This window comes from Pongo pygmaeus, chromosome 13 (assembly GCF_028885625.2).
Source record: "Pongo pygmaeus isolate AG05252 chromosome 13, NHGRI_mPonPyg2-v2.0_pri, whole genome shotgun sequence".
Lineage (NCBI taxonomy): Eukaryota > Metazoa > Chordata > Mammalia > Primates > Hominidae > Pongo > Pongo pygmaeus.
The window spans coordinates 115,400,432-115,420,237 of NC_072386.2; the positions used below are offsets into that span (position 1 = coordinate 115,400,432).

The window sequence follows — 19,806 nt, forward strand, 5'->3', positions numbered from 1 at the left end:
TACCACAGAATTGTACTGAGGATTAAACAAGTTACCAAAATAAAATGCTTACCATAGGCCTTGCCACACGGTAGGAGCTCGATATACAACAGCACAAGTAATTATGAGTTATCATGGCAATGTCCATTGGAATAAAAATTCACAGGAAAATTACAATTCATTTAATACCTGTCATATTCTATTTAACACTGCTAATTCTTTTCCAAAAGAAAGCAAAATATGTAAAATATTAACTTACAACAAGTATCAGAGAGTGTAATATGTAAATTTTTCACAAATGCTGAAGAATTTTACCTACACAAACAAATGGAAGCAATTTTTCCATTAATAAGTATGCTATTCAGGTTGGAATAAATACCTCTCAGAGCACACTTCACATTTCATATGCTCAGACCCAAAAAGTATGAGCTATATTTGTCTGGCTGGTGTATAACTATCACACTGGAGAGATAAATCAAGCACAAGGAATGGCAAACATAGTACATCCTCTATATATCGTTGATGAAAGGTTTTGTTTTTCCTGGAATGGCTGCATACTTTCTTCTGTTTGCTTTCTACTCTTCCTCAGTTTAAATATTTCCTCAGAAGTTTTCTCTTGCCTCTTTCACCCTTGTCTCACACACAAGGTCAAATTCCTGGTTATAATTATCTCTAACACCTGTGCTTGCTTCTAGCGCTCATCAACAAGGAACTACTTGTTCAGTGTCTGACCACAACGAGATTGTTCCATGAGGGTGGGGATCCAACCTGCCTTGTTTTACAGCTTTAACCCCATTACCTCTCACAAGCCTAGCACGTAGTAGCTGTTCAGTAAACAACTGTAGTATTTCACCAGTAAATTCAGAAATAACGGATCTTGATGCCGGGTGCAGTGGCTCAATGCCTGTAATCCCAGCACTTTGGGAGGCTGAAACGAGCAGATCACTTGAGGCCAGGAATTCAAGACCAGCCTGGCCAACAGGGTGAAACCCTATCTCTATTAAAAATACAAAAATTAGCCAGGCATGATGGTGCTTGGCTGCAATCCCAGCTAATCGGGAGGCTGAGGCAGGAGAATCTTTTGAGTCTGGGAGGTGGGGGTTGCAGTGAGCCAAGATTGCACCATTGCACTCCAGCCTGGGCAACAGAGTGAGACGCTGTCTCAAAAAATAAAACAAAAAAAAGAAGCAAAATTAGGACTAGAGGGGTATGAAAGTAACTTCTGTCAAAACTGGGTGACCAAAAGCCAGACCAACAACTAGCCGTCATATGGGAGAAATGAGATTCATGTAGCAGGCCAACTGCTTAAACACTACGACTTTGTTTTTGTTTGATATGGAGTCTTGCTCTATCGCCCAGGCTAGAGTGCAGTGATGCGATCTCAGCTCACTGCAACCTCCGCACCTCCTGGTTTCAAGCGATTCTCCTGCCTCAGTCTCCTGAGCAGCTGGGATTACAGGCACCTGCCACCATGCCCAGCTAATTTTTGTATTTTTAGTAAAGACAGGTTTCATCCTGTTGGCCAGGCTGGTCTTGAACTCCTGACCTCAAGTGATCTGACCACCTTCGCCTCCCAAAGTGCTGAGATTACAGAAAGCCCAGCTTAAACATCAGAACTTTTAAAGTCCTTTGCAATTCTGGGCTGTTCTGACCACACCAAACATGCCACATTCTTTCTTGCCTTTCTGTGATTCCTCCTCCTCCTCCATTTGGTAAAAATGACTCATCCTTTAAGATTCAGTTCCAATATCACAACAATGAAATATGGAAAACAAAAGAGGCCTCACCAGCATTCACCAAACAATGAAGGAATAATTTAAATACCTGCCTCTTCCACTAGATAGTGAGATCTTCAAGGCTAGGGACTAACTGTGCCTTATCCATCTGCAGAGCTGCTTCTGCCCAGAACAGTTGTGGACACATTATGGAAGGTGCTGAAATGCAGGATCAACTAAACAGAACACATAACCCTGCCTCTAGATCACAGTCTAGGGAAGAAAGTCATAGAATCAGAAAATCTTAAGTCTAGTCTGAATAGTGTATGTAAAGTCTAAATGAGGAGACTGGATTTGAAATACCAGAATTTAGAAGCTGCTTAAAGTGGCTGATCTCAGACCAGCTTTAAACCCCTATACATAAAGGCAATGGGAATCAGAAAAGCCATGGAGAGATGCCAGGTGTCTTAGTCCATTCAGACTGCTATAATAAAATATCATAAAGTAAGTCTCACAGTTCTGGAGCCGTGAAGTCCAAGATCAAGGTGCTGGTAGATTTGGTGTCTAGTGAGAGCCCATTTTATGGCTCATAGATGGTACCTTATCACTGTTCTCACATAGTAGAATGAGCTCTTTAGGGTCTCTCTTATAATGGAACAATCACCTCCCAAAAGGCCCCCATGCTAATACCATCACCTTGGAGGTTAGGATTTCAATATGTGAATTCAGGGGGATCACAAACATTCAGACCATAGCACCAGGCAATGAGAAAATAACTCATCACTACACATGGATTGAATGTTGAACATCGTGCCAGAAGCGAAACTGAGAATAAGCATTCACTTCATGTAAACTGACTCAGAAACGGGACAAAAGTACAGGAAAGCAGGCTGGTACAATGGGAAGGTTAGACCTCTCCTAGGTTCTAACTCAAGCCACTTTTAGTTATATGACTCCCTATTCTGGGCCTCAGACTACTTTGGACATTAAATGAATGGACTGTACTAGAAGTCTCAAAAAAGGACAAAGCCTAATGTACCTTCTGAAAGTACCCATTGTTGTGAACTCAAGTAACTGATCAAACAAAAATAGAGGGTGACTCAAAAACAAAGAAAATACTAAGTAAAATATTTAAGATGGACATCTATTGTTTTTATCTGCCTAGCAACCACTCCCCACTTCTTCTGTTAATGGTACCCTGATTTTTCTTTGCAGACTTCTATTCAAAGGCCACATGACCCAAAGAGAATTGACCCTAACTTTGTTGTAAATTGGGATCAACAACAGCACCTACCTTACGGGGATGTCAAAAGAATTAAATGAGACCAGGTACAGTGGTGCATGCCTGTAATCCCAGCACTTTGGGAAGCCAAAGCAGGAGGATCGCTTGAGCCCAGGAGTTGGAGACCAGCCTGGGCAACACGGTGAAACCCTATCTCTACCAAAAAAATACAAAAGTTAGCCAGGTGTGGTGGTGTATGCCTGCAATCCCACCTACCTGGGAGGCTGAGGTAGAGATCACCTGAGTTTAGGAGGTCGAGGCTGCAGTGAGCCATGATCGTGCCACTACACTCCAGCCTGGGCAACAGAGTGAGACCAGGTCTCAAAAAATAAAGAATTAAACGACACAGTGAATATAAAGGCTTTGCACAGTACTTAACAAAGTAAGAGCTCTATATATGTAATCTGCTAATCTCTAGGGTCCATCCAATTCAGTGCTGTGTCTATGGAAGCAAAGTGTAGATTATAGGAGAGTTACTATTAAACCATTCATGGCATCATCCTCAAAGACCTGGGATGGAACCTTAATATCACTAATGTCACTTTGGTTACTTGCTGTGGTTCTTGAACTTTTACATTTTCAGCCTGTAAACTGCTTGATATGGTGATTCCAGATGTTTGCTACTTCCTGAGGAAAGAAAGACTCTATATTTGCCCTAAAAAAATTCCTCCAAGGGTCACAAAGATCCTGATTATAGGATTCAGTAATTACGTCTACATTCCCTCCACCTAGTCCTGAGACCACTGCTAACATGTTGTCTCTGGATTTACAGATCATCACTAATGCAGGAGCCTTGAGGATATATGGAGAACAATGATAATCTTACCTACAAACCACATACCTACTGACCACAAGGCAATGAAATGGCCACAGCTGGCTACTATTGTCAAGCAGAGTTTTGCCCAGATTCTCAGCAACCACATCTAGCTGGAAAAATGATTCTTAGCTAGAAGAACCCAAACCACTGCTAGATGTAACCCCAAATGTACGTTAAATTGGATTTATTCAATTAGATTCAACTCAAAGGCAATCAGAGTTGTTCAGTAAAAAGCAGACTCTTGGCCGGGCACAGTGGCTCACACCTGTAATCCCAACATTTTGGGAGGCCAAGGTGGGTGGATCACTTGAGGTCAGGAGTTTGAGACCAGCATGGCAAAAATGGTGAAACCCCATCTCTACTAAAAAAACAAAAATTAGCCTGGCATGGCAGTGCACACCTGTAATCCCAGCTACTTGGGAGGCTGAGGCAGAAGAATCGCTTGAACACGGAGGCAGAGGTTGTAGTGAGCCAAGATTATGCCACTGCACTCCAGCCTGGGGTACAGAGCAAGATTCCTTCTCAAAAACAAAAAAAAGAGGCTGGGCGCGGTGGATCACCTGAGGTCAGGGTCCAAGACCAGCCTGACCAACATGGTAAAATGCCATCTCTACTAAAAATACAAAAATTAGGCGGGGCGCAGTAGCTCACGCCTGTAATTCCAGCACTTTGGGAAACTGAGGTGGGCAGATCACGAGGCCAGGAGTTCAAGACAAGCCTGGCCAACATAGTAAAACCCCATTTCTACTAAAAATACAAAAATTAGTCAGGCGTGGTGGTGCACACCTGTAGTCACAGCTACTCAGGAGGCTGAGGCAAGAGAATAGCTTTAACCCAGGAGGCGGAGGTTGCAGTGAGCAGAGATCGCACCACTGTACTCCAGCCTGGGCAACAGAGCAAGACTCTGTCTCAAAACAAAACAAAACAAAACAAAACAAAAAGAAAAGCAGGCTCTTAAGCTTCATAAATAAACAAACATACCCCCAAACCCACCTGTCTCACAGAATACAACATATTAAACAGATCAGGAAATTTTCGGAGAAATCCAGGGTCTTTGGTTGGTGACTTAAATTGCTTTCAAAAGGAAAAAACAGACAAGAAACAGATTGGTTCCTAGGATTATATCACCAAGTCCCTGTGCACACAGCAATCTGAAATGTTACTGCAAAGGTTATATTCACTTGCCTCAGTTTAAATAGGAAGATAAATGCGTATTGAAAAAAGGACACGGGGGCCAGGCACAATGGCTCACCCCTGTAATCCCAGCATTTGGGGAGGCTGAGGCAGGTGGATCACCTGAGGTCAGGAGTTCAAGACCACCCTGACCAACATGGTAAAACCCCATCCCTACTAAAAATACAAAAATTAGGCCAGGTACAGTGGCTCACACCTGTAATCCCAGCACTTTGGGAGGCCAAGGCGGGAGGATCACAAGGTCAGGAGTTTGAGACCAGCTTGGCCAACATAGTGAAACCTCATCTCTACTAAAAATACAAAAATTAGCCAGGCATGGTGGCACATGCCTGTAGTCCTAGCTACTCAGGGGGGCGCTGAGGCAAGAGAATCATTTGAACCTGGGAGGCGGAGGTTGCAGTGAGCCGGGATCACCCCACTGCACTCCAGCCCAGACAACAAAGCAAGACTCCATCTAAAAAAAAAAAACAAAAACAAAAATACAAAAATTAGCTGGGCTAATTTTGGTGGTGGCGGGTGCCTATAATCCCAGCTACTCAGGAGGCTGAGGCAGAAGAATTGCTTGAACCTGGGAGGCAGAGGTTGCAGTGAGCCCAGATCACATCACTGCACTCCAGCCTGGACAACAGAGCCAGACTCCATCTCAAAAAAAAAAAAAAAAAAAAAAAACAGGGGTGGCGAGGGTACGGGTATGAATTAGAATTAGATTCAAATCCCAGATTTGCTATTATCAAATTAACTACTCCAAACCCATGTCTTGGAATGAGGATAAAAATAACCATCACATTCAATTGTCTTGAGATTTGGTGAATATATGTAAATCATCTACTTTATGGCAAGTAATCAGCAAATGGTTCTAAGTCTAGGAATCTTATTTCATACAAGAGAAAGTTCCAGTTGACAAGCTCTTCTCCAAATAGGCATTTTGTTTGCTTTTTAAACAAGGTCTTGCTTCTGTAGCCCAGGCTGGGGTGCAGTGGCACGATCATGGCTCACTGCAGCCTTGACCTCTAGGACCCAAGCAACCCTCCTACTTCAGCCTCCCAAGTAGCTGAGACTACATGTGTGCACCACCACACATTTGACAAAAAGGTATTTGACAAAAAGAAAATGATCACTGATTTCTCAAATTGTGACTGGCTATCATGAGAGATTAAAAAGTCACTGATCTTTTTCCTTTTTGATATTTTGACTATAAAATTGTACATTTACCATGACAGCAACTTAAATAAACTTCTGAGTATCACCAGTCAGCAAATTAAGGCATGAAACACTAGCTAATTATACTCTATAACGTGTTAGAGTTACTCAAGCAATGTTTTAGTTTGACTGTCGGAAGACAATATAGTGCAACAGAGACATGGACTCTGGTTAACACTCTGCTAGTTAGTCTCTTTTGAAGCCTCAATAACCCATACGTAAGATTAAGGCCCTTAAAAGGTAAAATTCTACAATTCTAATCAAATATCTCTTTCTACAAAACAGAAGTTGTATGTATCTCTCATGATTTGCCGACCACTTTATCTCTTGCTTTTCATAGCATCCTATCCAACAGTGTATACTCCATCCACACTGAAGTACATCGTGGCTCCCAGAATTCAACATGCTCTTTGGCCTCAATTCCTTTACACATGCTATTTTCTCCACCTGAGCCCACCTTTACTCACCACTGACATAAGGACTCAAGTCAGGTCCCCTCTAATCTCCCCCTCCCTTTCCTGCAAACACTCAAGTCTGAGTTAGGCACTACAAACAACATGGCTGAAACTATAGCTTTTCAGGGACCTATGAGGAAGAAAAAGACTGGTTTCAAAATCCAAAAAACAAACACATCTGCAAATTTGAAATTCAAATGTTTTAATTAAATATGAGATAACGTTATTTCACTTAGTCAATTGCAATTCAAATCTCATATAGTTTTAAACATGAGATACAGTGACACAGGGCTTGTAGGACTAAGAAAGCCAAAGGTCAAAATAGGTCTTGAAATTGCTCTGACGAGTTCTGTGTGCCTCTTCTATGCTCCCACAGGCTCCTGTGCTTTACACACCACAACCATATCATGATCAGGACCACTGGAACCTGAATTCAGAGAACCCAAGGTTCCAGAGAAGTCTGTTTTTCCAGGATCCCCAAGAAAAAGCTGAAAATCTTTACCCAGGTTTTCTATTGATATACAACAGTCATTCACTGGTCTTTCCTAGACCAATCCCCTCTAGTCAGCTGTATCAGTTTCCCATCTACCTTGTCTCCCGTGATCATGATTTGGCACCCAATAAAACTCTGACTAGATCAGTCAGATCTAGTCTCAACCCCAAAGATAACCCCAGCCCTGGGCCTGAGACATGTCCCAGGAAAGGCGGCTCAATAAACGTTTGAAGAACTGTTTCTTTCACCAAAAGACAATAATGGTAAGCTACAATGCCACTACAATGAATTTCTTGCCAAAATAACAAATTTCAAGAGAACAATTTCACTATTCTCAACTTTTAAAGCCTAGATAAGCACTGTCCAATAGAAATTTCTACAATGACAAAAATGTCATATATCTACACTGTCCAATACAGTTGCCACTAGCTACATGTGGCCAATGAGTACTTGGAATGTGACTGGCATGAATGAGAAACTGAATTTTTAACTTTACTCTTAATTTAAATGGCCATATGAGGCTGGTGGCTATGAAACAGTGAAAACATAGAAGTTGTCCCTCTTTCTAAATTTGTCACACCACATGTTTTGGACTGTGATACAGCTTAAAAAAATAAAATATGGAAATGTTTAGGTCAGTATTATTTACTAGCCAGTGTATAGCTGTGTCAGCTGTTATAAGAATAGGTCCATCAGCCTGCAAATGCAGTCACTTACTCCTTCAAATATGAATTATCCACCCATACTGTAACAGGCCAGAAGCCTGGAAGGTAGAGATGTGAATAAGACTGACTACAGACAATTAGTAGTCTCTAGGAGTACAGAGCAGACAAAAATAACTGTAGAGCCTGACAATGCAAATGCACTTAATGCCACTAAGTTGTACACTTCAAATGGTTAAAATGGTAAATTTTATGCTACGTATATTTTACCACAATTTTTAAAAAGATTAAAGCCTACTGAAGAAAAAAGTTGAAACAAAATTTTTGAAAAAATTATCACTATGGGACAGATGGACATGATACACTGGGAAGCAGTGCAGAGTAGAAAGAGCATAAATTTTTGTTTCAGAATAGGTTTGAGTCCTGGCACCATTACTTACTAATTGTGTTAGCTTAGGAAATGACTTCACCTCTCTGGGCCAATTTCCTCATCTGTAGATTGTTATGAGTACTCAATGATATGATGCACTGAGGTCAGTGAAAGTGCTCGGTAGCCATGATCAATATGAGGGAGAAGAGAAGCAGCAATCATGGAGCCAGAAGCACAGAGAGGAGATAGGCATTCACCAGGCAAAGAAGGCTATTTGAGAAACATATTTAGAGGAAGCAGCATGTGAAAGCACTAAATAGAGAGAAAAAACAGAATGTCACTTGGTAATTTGACTTGACTGGAATCTCAGCAGGGCCGTATCATAAAGACCTTCAACTGTCATACATGAAGAGTTTTTGGTTTTTATCCTATAGGCAACAGAGACTGAAAATATATGTATACACCTAGGAATTTTGTCAATAACAGCCCAACTCTCATTACTTCAATACAGGGGCTCTAAAATTTCAACCAGAAAACCAAAAGCACAAGGAGTTTTAAAAAAATAAAAGAGGCCAGGCACGGTGGCTCACGCCTGTACTCCCAGCACTTTGGAAGGCCGAGGCGGGCAGATCACCTGAGGTTGGGAGTTTGAGACCAGCCTGACCAAGATGGAGAAACCCCATCTCTACTAAAAATACAACATTAGCTGGGTTGTGGTGGCGCATGCCTGTAATCTCAGCTACTCGAGAGGCTGAGGCAGGAGAACTGCTTGAACCAGGAGGCAGAGGTTGCGGTGAGCCGAGATCGCACCACTGCACTCCAGCCTGGGCAAGAAGAGCGAAACTCCATCTCAAAAAATAAAAATAAAAATAAAAATAAAAAATAAAAGAGCAGCCAGGCACTGTGGCTCACGCCTGTAGTCCCAGTACTTTGGGAGGCTGAGGTGGGTGGATCACGAGGTCAGGAGATGGAGACCATCCTGGCTAACACGGTGAAACCCCGTCTCTAGTAAACACACAAAAAATTAGCTGGGCATGGTGGTACGCGCCTGTAGTTCCAGCTACTCAGGAGGCTGAGGCAGGAGAATCGCTTGAACCCAGGAAGTAGAGGTTGCAGTGAGCCGAGATGGTGCCACTGCACTCCAGCTTGGGCGACAGAGCGAGACTCTGTCTCAAAAATAAAAAATTAAAAATAAATTAAAAATAGAAATAAAAGAGCTTTGTTGAGGCAGCCAAAACACACATGGCAAGCCATCCACAGCCCTCCTTTAGATTCTAGAAACTTCCCTTTATGGGGGCCCTTCCTCAACTCTATCTTCTAGTCACCTTCTGGTACAATGAATGGCTTTGGCATGAGGCTGAGAAGGAATGCAGCTTTATTTTGGTGGTGGGAAGTAACAAACATGAACTACACAGCCTGCCTTACAGCCGTTATCTGCAGCCTGCAAGCAGCTCCAGACCTAGGCAGATACAGGAACACTTTTCTTGGATTGGCTGATTAAATTCACACCCGCCTCTTGCTTTTCTATCCAGTGAGTGGGATGCCACTTGGGCCATTAGCTTTTGTTTCTCACAGGCAACCTGACAAACCATACTTAAAGAATAACAGAAAATGCTTTTGAATGCAGAAACATAGCACCACAAGTCCATATAGTAAAAGCTATCTGGCAGAGCTTCAAGTAGTAGCTTCTTTTCTCCACCTACAAATGTCATGGTCACATTTTTAAAAGTGCAACAAAAACAATACCCTTTTCCTAATGTAATTTTCTTAAACATGAAATCTTAGGGGGATACTATGCCCACATATTTGCTCAGCTTAAATGCAGTACACGAGTGTCTATATTTCTATGGAAACATTAATAACTTCCATCTGATCAACCTACATCACCTATATATAGTTTTTCCGGCTTCTAGCTTTGCAATTACAGCCTTGAAACCAGACTGAAGGCAGAAAAGCCAGCCCAAGATTATGACATTTCAATTTTAAAACATTTTTAAAAAATAAAGACAGTACACAGCTTTCAAGGCTGTAGCTATAGAATCAAAAGGTGAAAACAGTTTAGGAAGGCAATTCAGTCTGATGAGTCAGAGGTCATTAGTGTTTCTATGGAATTACAGCACGCGCATTTCTCAGAAAACTGCACGTACTGATGATTCTCTGGCATTTTTCATTTACAATTTTTGGTTCTCTGGAGGAACAAAAGGTAATCCTTCATTTGGCTTGGAGGTTAAGAAATTTCAAGGCCAGGCACAGTGGCTCACGCCTGTAATCTCAGAACTCTGGGAGGCCAAGGCAGGAGGATCCCTTGAGCTCAGGAATTGAAAACCAGCCTGGGCAATATAGTGAGACCTCTACAACAACAACAAAAATATGTCTGTCTTTTTCAATTAGCTGGGCGTGGTGGCATGCACCTATAGTCCCAGCTACTTGGGAGGCTGAGGTGGGAGGACCACTTGAGCCTAGGAGGTTGAGGCCACAGTGAGCCAGGATCACTGCACTCCAGCCTGAGTGACAGAGCAAGACCTTGTCTCAAATAAAAAAAAAAAGAAAAGAAAAGAAAAGAAATTTCAAAATGCAAAATACTTAGTACAGAAAAATATAAGAAAATGTATGCAATAATCTGTCAGTTGCCATTTATTGAATCTATTACTATACACCAGGCATCAGCTTGACACTTTATATGAATTCTTACTGAAAAATAGCTACTACTGTCTCCATTTTATAAACAGATCATTGTACTCCATTACATGGAAAGAGCCACAAAAGTCAAAACAAGAGAACTTCTATTGAAAGCATCTTGACTAATAAAACCCTACCTTTGCGCAGTGCATGTTCTGCAACAGCTGGAGGGATGGGAATTTAGCATAATTTCAAAGAGCAACCCTGATGCTCCCATAACAGCAGGACCTCAAAGTGCAAGAAGAATACCACACCTTACTTGAGCCCATTTACAAGTCACCTCCTGAAAAATCCAAGATGCCTGTCACAAGCAGCTACTGAGGGAAGTGAAGATGTTTTTATTTGTTCATTGTCATTTTGAAGACTGACTAAAGTCTTACTGACCAAGGAGTTTGTTTGAACATGGTCAGAGAGCTTTCAAAGTCATTTCGGAAAGTGCCCTACACCATCCTCAACAGATGGTTTGACGGAAGAGAAGTAGCCAGCTCTGCTCAGGAAATCCATTAGTAAGGTGCAGATACCACCAAAGAGATGTCCCACGTGTGGCAGAATGTACCTTTTTCCTTATTTTCTTTAAAATCTCCATATAAAAATGGAAGATGGATGCATGAGGGCCTAGAAAATGTTTATCCCTCTGGATCAATCCTAGGAATCTATCCTAAGAATCAGAAATAAAGAAAATAGTACAAAACTCGAGGCCATCTAAAAATTCAAACACAGGAAAATGATTAAATTATGTACGCTTATTCAATGGAATATTTTGCGAACACTATAAATGTTTTCCAAGAGTTTACAAAGGGCAAATACCATATTAAAAATATAATGTAAAACTGTATTCTTGGAATGAGCTCAGGTATAGTCCAATACATATATACATGAACAAAAAAAAACCACTTTGGTCTATTTTCTCTTAGTGATTATCTCTTAGTATAACTAATTTTCCTTCCTCCATTCTACTTTTCTGATTAAAATATATTGTTTTTATAAACAGAAACGTACATTAAAAAAATCCTGGCAGGGCACAGCGGCTCACGCCTGTAATCCCAGCACTTTGGGAGGCTGAGGCGGGCAGATCACCTGAGGTCGGGAGTTCGAGACCAGCCTGATCAACATGGACAAACCCCGTCTCTACTAAAAATACAAAATTAGCCAGGCATGGTGGTGCATGCCTGTAATCCCAGCTACTTGGGAGGCTAAGGCAGGAGAATCGCTTGAACCCGGGAGGCAGAGGTTGCAGTGAGCCGAGATCATGCCATGGCACTCCAGCCTGGGCAACAAGAGTGAAACTCTGTCTTAAAAGAAAAAAAAAAAATCCTAAGAACAGGTCAGGTGCGGTGGCTCACATCTGTAATCCTAGCTTTGGGAGGCTAAGGCGGGCAGATCACCTGAAGTCAGGAGTTTAAGATCAGTCTGGCCAACATGGGAAACTCCGTCTCTACTAAAAAATACAAAAATTAGCCAGGCGTGGTGGTGCGTGCCTGTGCAATTCTCCCTGCCTACTCAAGAGGCTGAGGCAGGGAGAACTGCTTGAATCCGGGAGGCGGAGGTTGCAGCAAGCCAAGATCGCGCCACTGCACTCCAGCCTGGGCGACAGAGCCAGACTCTGTCTCAAAAAAAAAAAAAAAAAAAAATCCTAAGAACAAAATGATTTGGCTAAACTGTCTACAATCAACAGCTTCAACTGAAGGGGAAAAAAAACTACCAGACATTCTCTAAATGACTTTTAAATTACTATCTTAGAAACACGATTCTGGGCACTAATCTTTCTTACACACTAGTCATGAATGCTTAAAGCTCAGTACTATCTCCCATGTCCCAGCTTCAGAAATCCATTGTGTGGCAACAAAGAGATACAACATCTTTAACCTTTCATCCCAGGATCTTTCAAATCTGAAGCAAAGCTAGTTAATCATACCTATAAAATAATTCTGTGCCCGGCACAGTGGCTCACAACTGTAATCCCAGCACTTTGGGAGGCCCAGGTAGGTGGATCACCTTAGGTCAGGAGTTCAAGACCAGCCTGGTCACCATGGTGAAACCCCATCTCTACTAAAAATACAAAACTTAGCTGGGCATGGTGGCGGGCACCTATAATCCCAGCTACATGGTAGGCTGAGACAGGAGAATCACTTGAACCTGGGAGGCAGAGGTTGCAGTGAGCCAAGACTGTACTACTGCACTCCAGCCTGGGCAACAGAACAAGACTCCGTCTAAAAAAAGGAAAAAGAAAAAAACACAATAATTCCAAAAGAAATTTTTAAAAACTATTCAAACCTGGTGAGTTAAGACAGAAGAGCAACCACCAAGATATTTACAGCACAACATAAATACAAAAGATACTCTACAAAATAGGACTAAGGGAGAAAAAACTCCTGCTTTTTTTTAGATGCTAAACTTTCCTATATTCTAAAATCAAATTCAACAAATATTTACCTACTGTTTTCCATGTATAGGCTGCTATCCCAGACTGCACTGGAAAAATAGGTGAGTAAAGTTGACTACCCCTAGATTCTTAAAATCTAGCACAGAAAATAGAAAACCGACTGGATACAAGGACTTTTGAAGTAAATGCCCTAATGGAGACATTAACAGCAGTGGTCACACTATTTATTTCTTCTTAGGGAAAACTAGAAAAAAGTTAATGACAAAATGGCACTTGAATCAGACTAGTAAGGGAGGAAAGAAAGAATGTAAATATAGACACATCAATAATACTCAGCCATACATATCTTTTGGATGTCTTTCCACTGCTGGCAACTATTTCCCCTAGAAGCAGTCACATCCTTACAGATGATTATACAGACCTTGTCTGACTTTTTTTTTTTTTTTTGAGACAGTTTCACTTAGTCACCTAGGCTGCAGTGCAATGGCATAATTATGGCTCACTGCAGCCTCGACCTCCCAGGCTGAAGGGATCAACCCAACCCACCTCAGCCTCTTGAGTAGCTGGGACTACAATCATGTGCCACCATGTCCAGCCTGATATGTTCTTTACTAACTGTCCTCAGGGGCAAGAAAGGCCTATCCCAGCACACACACAACCTTTTCATCCTAGTTTGGATGGTCTCATCCACATACACTTTCACTTACACTTCCCAAGTGATGATTCCCCTCTCCCCCAAACTTTCAATTCTGGATGAGACTCTTCTCCTGAACCACAGACCCATCTATCCAAATGTCTATTGTCAATGTCTACTAGGATAAATAACCCATAGGCTCCATCGATTTCAACATGTCAAACTGAACCTATTATTTTCTCTTTGAATCCTCTTTCTCCTGTGTTCTTCACTCAGGTTCCAGGTACCACCAACTCTCATCCCCCCAAGCCAGAGATCCCCAAAGACTCCTCCTGGGCTCCCACTTTACCACCCTTCCCAACACTCCCCCCGAATTAATATAGTCAATCACCAGGACATTTTCATTCTCTCTCAAATATCCCTAGATCAAGCTCAAGTCATCTAATCACCCTATAATCCTAGACTATTATGACTGCTCCTCTCTCTTCCTGGAATTTAATTTCCTAATCCACTCAAAAATCCTGTTTGATCACCCTTTTCAACTTTTTAGCATACATTAATAGCACTAAATTACAGAAATAAACAAATCCAACATTTGAAAAAGCTACTTTTTGCAAACTTATTTCCTCGAAACACCCCAAAGCTTGAAAAGGATAACGCCTAAATTCCTAAAATTCCTCTGTATAAGATTTGCATCTTTATACAGAGATGCAAATATACCAACTGTGATGTTAAAGCAAGTTTCTAGTATTAAGATATCAATAAAGTGATATACTAGGCAAGATGCCTTGCTCCAGTATTAATAAGCCATTTGTATAAGGCTAAGTGATCTACTCCCTCTGTACTTAAGATTTTCTCCTCAGTGAAAGATCAATTTTCTTAGGATGATTTTTCAGCTCTAAAGTCCATGAGTTTATCAAAAGTTGCAGTCGTGTATAACAGGGGGTACAAATCATACAATGCTAACACTTGAGCACTTAACAGGTTATCAAGATTCTTAGATTTTTTTAAAAAAACTAGAAGGATAAACTATAAATCATTCCTAATCTCTTCCATCCCACTGTAGCCCCCATTTTACAGAAGGGAGAAATTGTGTAAAGGGAATAACATTTGTAGGATTCCTGTGATTTAAACACTAATCGTGGTCCCATAGGCATTTCCCCCATCTAAAAATGGGAACAAAAGAACTTACTTAACAGGGCTGTTGTAAGTATTAAATGAAATAAATATAAGCACTCAAAACAGTACCTAGCATATAGCAAATGTTCAATAAGAGTTACCTATTACTGGCCAGGTGCAGTGGCTCACGCCTGTAATCCCAGCACTTTGGGAGGCCGAGGCGGGCGGATCACCTGAGGTAGGGAGTTTGAGACCAGCCTGACCAACATGGAGAAACCCCATCTCTACTAAAAATACAAAATTAGCTGGGTGTAGTGGCACATGCCTGTAATCCCAGCTACTCAGGAGGCCGAGGCAGGAGAATCACTTGAACCCGGGAGGCAGGGGTTGCAGTGAGCCAAGATCGCACCATTGCACTCCAACCTGGGCAACAAGAGTGAAACTCCATTTCCAAAAAAAAAAAAAAGAGTTACCCATTATTATAATTGGAAACCCTCCAAAACACAAATATAAATAGACTCAGAAAGACTTCTTAATTTAAAAAATCTAAACCACTTTGCAGCAGCTCTAGGGAAAGTGTTCCATTCTGCACACACTTAGGGAATAGGACCTTTTATTAAGTCATCACCCAGTGCTATTACTGAGAAGTCAGCTTCTTCATGAGGTTGCAGTATCCATGTGAAAACCGACCTTTGGGTCAACCATTCAGATCTCAGATCACCCAATCAATAAAATAAATAGGGTATTTTTTTTTTTAAGAGACAGGTCTCGCTATGTTGCCCAGGCTGTAGTGCAGTGGCCATTCACAGGCACAATCATAATGCACTCCAGCCTCGAACTTCTGACTCAAGCAATCCTCCTGCCTCAGCCTCCCTAGTAGCTGGAACTATAGATGCACACCATCACACCAGCTTGTTAAAGCACTACAGATACTAGTATACCCCGCCCCACTAAAATCACACTCTTACTTACATAACGCATGTTTCTTTACAGTTTTTGATACCTATTATAAGTTCAACAGGCTTAGAAGTTCCTCTTCTAGCATTAACATACATTAGCACAAACATAAGGTTAGAATTGCATCCCTACTTCCCTACAGCTCAACTGGACTTCCAGAGTAAGAGATGATTATTTGGTGTACAGCTGTTCCGAGTTTAACAATCTTCTCTCTGAATATGCCTCACATTCCTGAATAAGTCACAGTGACCATACTATTCAAAAAGTAAATACTAAGGATATCAAATGAGAAGAATGTATTTGTAAGGTCAGCAAGGCAAACTTTAATACAAGCTGACCTGGAAATTGAGACTGTATAGACACATTGGTTACTTTCAGTCCCTACCATGTTAAGGCTCTCATGTTTCTAGTTTATATTATTCACTCTTCATCTTGTATCAAATAGTATTTAAGAGCGTAATGCTATTTTGCTTTGTTTCCTAAAAGGCATCAAAAGTCTCTCCCATTCCACACGGAGTTCTGCTTCCATGTTACATGCCCAGGGCCAGCATTTTTAAGCAAGGGTCTCTTTGCTTCTTTGCCTCCCCATTGGCAAGGATTTGTCCTAAACCTCACAACAGCCAATCACAAATTGGCTTCGGACTTTGCTCTTCTCCTTAGAAATACATAAAGGCATCTTTAAAAAATAAATAAATAGGCCAGGTGCGTTGGCTCACGCCTGTAATCCCAGCACTTTGGGAAGCCGAGGCAGGTGGATCACGAGGTCAGGAGATCGAGACCAGCCTGGCCAATATGGTGAAACCCCGTCTCTACTAAAAATACAAAAAACTAGCCAGGCGTGGTGGCGGGCGCCTGTAGTCCCAGCTACTCAGGAGGCTGAGGCAGGAGAATGGCGTGAACCCAGGAGGCGGAGGTTGCAGTGAGCCAAGATCGCACCACTGCACTCCAGCCTGGGTGACAGAGCGAGACTCCATCTCAAAAAAAAATAAATAAATAAATAAATAAAAATCATGACCAGTTAAGAAAAAAAAAAGTTAAGATTTTTAAACAAGCAATTTTCAAAGACCATACTTGTCTCCATGGCTAAAAATGAAGTCTGGCTTTAATTCTTGCATCTACCATTAAAACACGGTCTCCCAAATACTAGACTCCTTAAGGTACAAATGGCCCTTTGTATCCTCTACCAGAAGCTAGTGCTGAGATTCCAAGAGTGTAAGCCCTGGATCAGACACATTTGGGTCTGAGTCCCATCTCTCCCACTTAGGGGGCCAAGTCACTTAAGTTGTTCTCCCATCTGCAAAATGAAAATAATGTTACTCTCCTTATAAGGTTGCTGCATGTAATTATCACACAGTGGACACACAATAAATTTCAGCTCAAGAAAAAAGGAAAGGCAAACCATTAACTACAAAATTTTCAGAGAAAGACACTAGTCACACCCAAGTACTAATTAGGCTAATACTGCACATCAATATAATTGTTAAATCACAACTCAGCAAAGAAATCAGTTGAGACCAAAACTTTCTAACAAGAACATAAACAGTTCAACGTATGCTCTAAGAAGGAGAGAAAAATTAAGTTTTTGTGTGTGTGATTTACAATTTAAGTGGTAAAAATTCTTCTAGATAGAGCACATATGAGCTTGACAATAACATTCAAAACTCCTGGCTGGAAGTCCTCCTTACTTCATTACTTCATACCAAGGCATGCTGACAAACCTCCTTACCCTGAGCTAAGCTCTGGATTGAGACTCTGGAATCAAAGTGTCACCGAGCAAGAATTATATATTCTAGCTTATACCAAGTATCAGAAAAATTCTACTAAAATATCAATTAAACCAAGTGGGGTGTGCCATACACTACATGAGTCTGGTGCCTGGGATTAAAAATCTATTAGAAATAGGTTTCACAAGATGATTTATCAAGAATCCACAGTAAATGTTCAGAGACATGGCTAGCATAGACAAAGTACAATAAATTAGAAATAGGAAAATTACCATAACTGGAATTGCTTTAAAAAATCCTCAATTTCTTTCAAAGTACAAAGTGTTTCCGTGAAGAATTTTAAGGATGCTATTTAAAATAATTCGGAACTGAATTTTTTTCTTTTAGTAACTAGTGGAACAAACTTTTTAAACAACAGGATTACAAAACTCCTCCTTTTGTATTTGAAGAAGCTATTGTCACAATACAAAATTAAATAAAACAGAAGGGTGGGGTGGCTCACACCTGTAATCCCAACACTTTGGGAGGCCAAGTTGGGTGGATCACTTGGTCAGGAGCTCAAGACCAGCTTGGCCAAAATGGTGAAACCCCGTCTCTATTAAAAACACAAAAATTAGCTGTGCATGGTGGCATGCACCTGTAATCCCGGCTACTCAGACTCCTGAGGCATGAGAATGGCTTAAACCCAGGAGGCAGAGGTTACAATGAGCCAAGATCACACCACTGCACTCCAGCCTGGGCAACAGAGCAAGACTCTGTCTCAAACAAACAAACAAAATAATTAAATAAGAAAAAATGACAATAGGTTTTTTTCTTATTCAGAAAGTTTTAAAGATAAAATCAAATTAAAATTAAACAATCAATTTTTTTAAAAGGATAAAATTTTTAAAATTCAAATTATAATCTAGGCTTCAATTATGGTAAAGTTACATCAGCTACCTATTGTTTCCAATAGAACACAGTAAAATAGTAATTAAACATAATTATTAATATAAATTACAAAACTACCACAGGCCATAAAAGTCAAAGAAATTGCCCTTTAATGCACTTGAGATAACATCAGTTTCAAAAACTGCTGGCAATATCTTTTCTCAAGCTCACTTTTCCAACATCTAATGAGGAGGCAAGGGAATGTTTATGATGTCTTTACAGTTATTTCAATAAATCATTTATGTAGGGGTACAAGTACCTTTACTATATATTTTACACCCAACTTCTGGAATTCACTAAGCACTAAGAAACGCAATGTTTTAAGAAAGACCTAAGTTTTTAAAGATGAAATCCTATCTCACAGCAGTTAAATTAAAAAAAATAAGACATCAGAAAAACACATCTAAAAATTTCTACACTACTCTGGAGTTAGGTGAATTCTCTTAGAGGATGAGGAAGAAAGGAGAAGAGGCAGGGACAGGGAGGCAAGAGGAAGGATGAAAAGAGAGAAAGAAAAGTAAGGAGGGGGTACCCAGGCAGTAAGGCCTGTGGGACTGGTTCAACTTCAAACAAATTTCCTCTTCCCTAAGACTCAGTTTACTCATTTGTAAAATGTACACACCATCACCTATGTCAGTGTTTCCCAAAGCAAGGAGACCACTGGATGATTTTAAATGGTACAAACAGAAGGCATCATAAAACATTCCAAAGCTGTTGTTACTACCTTTTCCACTCTCTTTCAATCCTTCTGATTACATCAGAAGAAAAATGTGGTGTTAGTTTTTCTAGTGCCTCTCTAGTGCTTACTAATCTTTCTAACAAAGGCCTGGTCAGAGACTTTGGCAGACAATAGCATTTAGAATTTAACACAATTCTATTTTCATTAAATTTTTTTCATTGTTACTTTCTACTTGTGGCAAATAATTTTTCATTTAAGCTAATGAAAAAAATTCATTTTAAAATAAATGTTGGGTTGCAGAATGTTAACTATTCAATATTTAAAATATTAAATAAGCAATATATTAGAAAATGACAAAAATCATGTGGTGATACAGGAAAAACTGAAGATTTCAAAATACTAGTTTAGCGGAGTAGTGGTTAGTAGAAGGTTATTTTCAACTCTAAGCCTCAGTTTACTCATCTATAATAGGGGAATATCACCACCTATCCAAAGAAAAGTTATGGAAAGGATTACATGAGTTAGTTTAGGTCT

At 40.6% G+C, this 19,806-nt stretch overlaps 1 protein-coding gene across 4 annotated transcripts in view; it reads right to left on the reverse strand.

Moving 5' to 3' along the window:
• Positions 1 to 19,806, reverse strand: part of NR6A1 (nuclear receptor subfamily 6 group A member 1) — a 260,373-nt gene that overhangs the window by 222,865 nt on the left and 17,702 nt on the right. The gene's annotated exons all lie outside the window — the stretch shown is intronic.